Genomic DNA, 6,942 nt, shown 5'->3' on the forward strand with positions numbered 1-6,942 from the left:
TTGGATCCTTTCTTTTTATCACCTAACAAAAAATTTAAGTGGAAGGGTAAGGTTTATGTTAATGCAATTATTTCCTGTTTCAAGATATGTGGAAAATATTATTTAGAAAGAGGAAGGGCAGTTGGGTTTTAGGTGACATTTGCAATAGTTCTTGGTATAGAGGTAGAGAGTGTGGGTTTTGGCTGCCTAAGCCGCCCTGAAATCATAGTTGCCAACGCTTGGTTTTATCTTCAGACTCTAACAAATTACCGGATTTATTTGTTATTAAAACATGACTAAAATATATTTCAAAGTCATATATAATGACTGAATGGTCATTGATGCAGTAATCAATTCACAATAGTTAAGAATCCACATGAATTAGCAAACAATACATTTTGAAAAGTGCGGTATTCAATATTTGATAGAAATCTCTTATCTGACAGAAGTGGGACGAGCAGTTGGTCAGGTAATCAAAAATGTTGATTGAAACGGTGAGTCATAAAAAGGATACATACATACTTTATTTTTTTTTAACTTTGAAAATGCATGTTCATTTGATGTTGTCCCAAGGCAATTTCCTTAGAGTACATGTCTGCTGATTGCAGTGCCTGCTGTTTTCTTTTTTTGCATAAGCCACCAACATAACACAATGTCTAGTGTCCAATTCCAACTTCTTAAAAAGTGAAGCAAGAGTTTAGAGCCTTTACGAGCAATCTGAGTGCCCAATAAAGTTTTACAAATTGTATTGATGTCTTGCCTACATGTATTTCAACAGCAGTTTATTAAGGAATGCATCTGTATAAAGTATTTCCCAAATTATTCAACTTTATTTTCATAGCAAGAAGTGCTTCTTTTTTTAACTCTTCTATTTCATTAGTTTCCATAATGTTTAACTAAGTCATATAATCACAAAACTATGTACAACTGCATAAACAAGCACAAGATTTGATAACAAGCACAAATTAACTTTTGGCAAGTGCACAGCTCCAACTTGGAGTGAAAGAGCAGGGACATACCAACCAGGATGTGCAGCATGCTTTGGGCATTAGTTTGTTTTATCAAAGAAATAGTTTTCATCAAAAGGTCCAGGTAACTGGTTAATTGGAGGCTGGTTGAGAACGTCTACTGTATCACAAGGTTTGTTAGTAGCACAATCGAGGGGAGAATGCAGTGCACAACTACACTTTTCAAAAATGCTAGGGAGGATGACGATGAAGAAGAAGGAGGAGAAGAGGGAGAAGGAGGAGGAGGAGTGATACCAGAGAAAGCTTTAAAACTGAGAGGATGCAATCATGCTTGAGCAGATAGAATATCATTCTCCACATCGTCTCTTCTTAATTTGTTGGTGACAATTATTCTTAATGTTGTTGTTTTTACTATCATTATTGTTGTTAGCTTATAAAAATTCTCTGGCAAACACGAACCTGCCCTTTCAATAGGTATTTCAGGCCCTAGGTATTTGCCATCAGGTTTCGCTGGGGATAGTAATTAACTATAAAGGGAGGGATTAGTCAATAGTTGTAGAGTTTAGTTCTGTGACACACCTGTAAGAACTTAAGTTTGAAATGAGGTTTGAAAGGGGAGGCAGATGGAACATCTTACCCAAAGGGAAAGGGGTAGGGCAGAGCCTCCGGGGGGAAGGGGGATCAGCACCATTGTGTAGAATAGAAAGGTTGGGGTGAATGTGAAATGGGATAAGCTGCAGGGCCTGGGCAGCAGGGAGTCACTGGTGGTCTTTGAGTGAACAGTGTCACTGGAGTTGTATATGAAACCTAGAGCCAGCAATATAAGAATCTGGAAAAGAGAAATTTGATGGTGAAGATAAGGGAGAAGATAAAGAATTGATACCTAGAGAGCAAGGATGGTAAAGACAGGGTCTCCTGAATAAGCAGCCATTTGGGGGCAGTTTTTAGGCTAAGGGGAAGGAGTCCAGGGAAAGACAAATGGAAATGAGGAAGAGAAGTGACTGTAAAGCAAGTTACTACCGGAAACAGTAGGTAGTGGAATCAGGAGTATACACAGATGAATTATCTAGGAAATAACATAGGACAATTTTCTTCCAAGATTGCAAGAAGAAAGGAAATATGAGTGATAACATTTGGAAAAAAAATGAGACAAATATAATATTTAAATAAATTTGAAGCAAAAGATACATAACATTGAGAGAGGTTTTATCCTCTGATCACAGAAAGTAAGAAGTGAGGCATCTTTGACCCTACTGGGCCACTTTTGAAAACACTAATGCTGAGTTGGGTCACATTTCCAGAGATTCTGATGTGGGGACCAGGGATCAGGATTTTAAAAATATATATTTAATAAATTTTTATTTTTCAAATTATACAGTTGGTTGGACCTTCTCATGCATCTCCACCAGCAGTTGGGGCATCTCCACCCTTGGTGTTACTGGTGTAAATTCCTTGAGCTCTGTGTTTTGAAACCAGCTTGATAAGTTCTTAACCAAGCAGCTCCTGAAGGACTGCCCTGGCCAGGGAATCTCAACTCTTCAGTTTCTCAGAGACAACAGCAGGAGTTACAAGCAGGGCTGAGAACCACTCGGCCAGAGAGAAAGTTCGGAGTGGCCATGTTAAGAGGAGGTAGAGAAGACAGAGAGAATTTGAACACCTGCTGAGAGGAAAGAGCCATAAAGGGGTAACACTTGTTGACTAGACAAATCCTAGCCCTGGAAAAAGTAGAGCTGGGAGAGGAAGGAACAAGGAAAATATTAAGTAGATGCAGTCTTTTGCATTATTCTCTCCTTCTTTACTTTTTCCCCCCTTTCTTATTTACTTTCACCTATTTTCTTTCTTGATTTTTGACTAACCCCAGCTTCTCTGCTTGCTTTGTCATACTTCCCTTTTCCTCGTTAGTTTTTCTTACATCTTCTTCCTCCTTGCTTTTCAACTTTTCCTAATTCTCCTGCCATTAGTTCTTTTCCACCTTCCTCTTGCCAAAGTAGGAAAAAAATAAATTTGGCCTGGCAGGAGACAGAAAGCATGCAGTTTGGGTTAATGAGCCAAGCCTGAACCAACTGCAGGGTAGAACAGGCCTGAAAGATCTAGTACCCCACAACGCAGCTGCTAAGTTAAATCAGGAGGACAGGAGAAGCAAAGGGAGAGCCCTTCTCCCTGTCTTGCTCACTTACTCTCAGAAATATAATCTCAAGTTTGGGGGAGAAGCTGCAGTTATACCAGTTTCAGGATATGAGCAAAATGCTGGCAACTGGTCCATGCTTTCCTGAGTCAGGTGTCTGACAAGGAGATTGTACAAGTTGGGTCTGTTAAAGTAAAAAGTGAGAGAAAGCTACTTGAAATGGCTTGAGCTACAAAGGAAATCATCAAGGCAGAAATGCCCTAGGATCCCAAATGACTAAAACCAAAATCTAACAAGTTCTCTAGATCATTTCTTCCAAATTTTTAATTCCTTTTCCTTTCTGTTTTCTTCTGTGCCTTGAAGTCCAGTGTTCTCTGCTGCTTTTCCATCCAAGAGGAAGATCATCATAATTACTCCACAGATAATAGTTCCAGCCACAGAAAGTGTGAAAGAGAAAAAGAAGAAAATGGGCAGTCCTGCTTTTAGCACACTGGAGTAATAATCCAATGGGTTTAGTTTTCATTACTTAACTACTTAAGCCCTGGTCCTCTAGAGCTGAGACATGCATTTTGCCTTGCAATAGCTACCAGGCTTCTACCCCTCTAAATTAAGGAAGAGGAACATGAATAATCTGATCCAGCAAAAGTGGTTGCTTCAGAGATGGACTCAGACTCTCTTTTGGTAACTGATGTTAATTCTCCCAAAGTTTTTCTAAGATAAGTTATTAAGAATAAATATATCTTGACATCCCTTTGGTAGTTCAACACACAAAAATTCTCTATTCTGGAAAATATTAAAGTATTTCATAAATCAATTCAGTATTCACCCAACAAAAATGCTGTCTGTGAACTTCAATGTAAAGAAAACCCCCATCTGAAAAATTACAAATGTAGAAAATGTAGACATAACTAATTTCACTTATGCTCTCTGAATATGTGAAGGAAGGTAGGCCGGGGACTCCAGAAGGGTGTCATGTGCTCCACCTCACCCAAAAATGGAAAGGATTGCTATTCAAGGGACACCCTTGTGCTGAGGACAGGAGTGAAAATTAACTCTTAACACCATCCCTTTCCTTTCCCCCCTACTGTTAACTTTAAACTATGAACTTCATTTACATTTAAAACATATGTCTGTGCAAAAGTGTTAGTAGTAGCAGAAGTGATGGCAGCAACTAAAGTCTTTCTCGTTCATATGTTTCGATATTTGGTTTATGTGTCACTGATAGAGAAGTCTGAGAGCCATAGCTTATAACAATTGCATTTGCTTTTTCCATTCCATTTTTTTAGCCTAGAACTAATAAAACGTGAGGTAGGAACTTACTGACAAAGAGAAAAATGCAATTTGTGTGCAATAATAGCTGGATCCAAGGGCAGATTTCTGGAGTCAGAACTTTATGGCAGTGAAAATGTGAGGTGCAGACTGGAGTATGGCACAGATCAGGCACTGTTCCAGTTTGCTAAAGCTGCCGGAATGCAATATACCAGAAATGGATCTGCTTTTATAAAGGGGATTTATTAGTTTATAAATTTACAGTTCTAAAGCTATAAAAGTGTCCAAACTAAGGCATCAACAAGAGGATACCTTCACTGAAGAATGGCCGAGGGTGTCCGGAACACCTCTGTCATCTGGGAAGGCACGTGCTGGTTCTTTGCTCCCAGGTTGTGTTGCTTTCAGCTTCTGATTCCAGTGGCTTTCTCTTTAAGTAACTGTGGATTCTCACTTAGCTTCTCCAGGGAAAACTCTGGACTTTATCTCTTAGCTTAGCAACTCCAAACGTTTTTCTGTCTGCAACTCCAAGTGTCTGGGTCTGTGTTGGCTCTGAGCTCTCTCTCTCAGCTTCTCTGCCTGTTTCTCCTGGGGCATATCTGTCAAGTGTCTCTCTCTCCCTGGACTCTTTTAAGGACTCCAGTAAACTAATCAAGACCCACCTTGATTGAGTGGGGTCACATCTCCATAAAAATAATCTAAGCAAAATATCCCAACCACAATAGGTCTACTCTCACAGGATTGGATTTAAAGAACATGGCCTTTTAGGGGGTACATAATAGATTCAAACCAGCACAGGTGCCTGTACCAGATTCTCTTGCTTGTTTCTCCTCAGATTCCCATTCTGATTTTATGGATACTACCCTGATCTGAGCCACTGTTATTTCTCACTTGGATTAGTGCAACATCTTTCCTTTTTCCTTTTTTATTTTTAATAATTTTTTTACAAACACTCTCCCTTCTCTCTTCCCCCTGTAACCTCTAATCTGCTTTCCATCTCTGTGAATTTGCTATTTCTCATCATCTCTCATAAGTTTCAATTTCTGCCTTTATGTGCCCTGTTTATTTCAGTGAGCATTATATTTTCAACATTTTTCCATGTTGCAGCATGTCTCATAATTTCTTTCTTTCTTATGGCTGCATAATTCTATTTTGTGTGATGTGGATTGAATTGTGTATCCTAGTTTGCATGTGTTTTTTGTCTTGGTCCCCATTCTGTTGGGTGTGGACCTATTATAAATAAGGTCTCTTCGAGATGTTGTTTCAGTTAAGGTGTGGTCTAACTTAATCATGTTGGGCATTAGTCAGGATTACTGGAGTTCTTTATGACCAGAGTGAAAGGCAGACAGAGAAAGAAGCCTCAGGGAGCAGCCAGAAGCTGGAAGTCAGCAGAACCAGAAGAGAAAGGAGAAGATGCAGTCATGTGCGTTACAGTGATGGAAAAGCCAAGAAAGCTCCAAAATTGCCAGCCAGTCAGAAGATACTGACCCTTGGAGAAAGCAAGCCTTCTAGCCTCTAAAACCATGAGCCAATAAATTCCTGTTGTTAAGTCAACCTCTCATGTGATATTTGTTTTAGCAGCCAGAGAACTAAAACAGTGTGTATGTACCACATTTTGTTTATCCGTTTGTTTGTTGTTGGACACCTGTGTTATTTCCTACTTTGGGCTATTGTGCATAATGCAATACCTTTCTGATTGGTTTAGCTACACCTACTGTAGACCCTTTCAATTGTTCTCCATAGGATTGTCAGATTGTTCTCAAAATGCCATTCTGGACCTTCAGTATGAATATGGCTGCTTACATAAGCATTTTCTACTTCTCCTGGAAATAATCTGGAAGCACCAAAGAAGTATTAAAAACAACTAAACAAAAATAACCAAACTCCATTTTCAGTGAGACTGAGAAAAATATGATCACCTGGTATCAAAATATATATTTTTTGAGACACTCAAAAAATAAAGGCCCATGAATGGCTAAGTCAACCTTAAAAAAGAAGAATAAGTTGGAGGGTATTGACCTTCTGGACATTAAGATATGCTACAAAGGCACAGTGATAAAAACACTGCGATTCTTGCACAAGAACATGAGAAAACAAGTGGAATAGAGTAAAGAACACAAAATCATACCTGCATATACACCTTTTTTTTATGCTTTGGGTCAGCGCTTCCCAGTAGAACTTTCTGTGATGATGGAAATGCTTTATATCTGCATTGTTCAATATGGTAGCCACTAGATACATATGGTTACTAAATATTCAACTGTGGCTAGTGTGGCTGAGAAACTGAATTTTAATTTTTTAAACATTTAAGTAATTTAAATCTAAAATTAGCCACATGTTGCTAGTGGCTACCACATTGAATAACAGCTCTGGACCATTAAATACAATTATTTAGAAGTTTGATAGACTTCTCTATGATGCCAACTGTGTTTGATGGTTTTGAGGGGAGTAGGATGGTTCTCCAACAACTATTTTCTCATATTGTTTGCAGCAAAGTTGTTAGGAGATAGGATTAGCCTGGAAACAGAAGGCCTAGAGGAAACTGGTTTGACTCAGAGAAACAAAGGAGGTGGGGTCTACACAGAGATTCATACATACAAGTGA

The sequence above is a fragment of the Choloepus didactylus genome, chromosome 5 (genome assembly GCF_015220235.1).
Source record: "Choloepus didactylus isolate mChoDid1 chromosome 5, mChoDid1.pri, whole genome shotgun sequence".
NCBI lineage: Eukaryota > Metazoa > Chordata > Mammalia > Pilosa > Megalonychidae > Choloepus > Choloepus didactylus.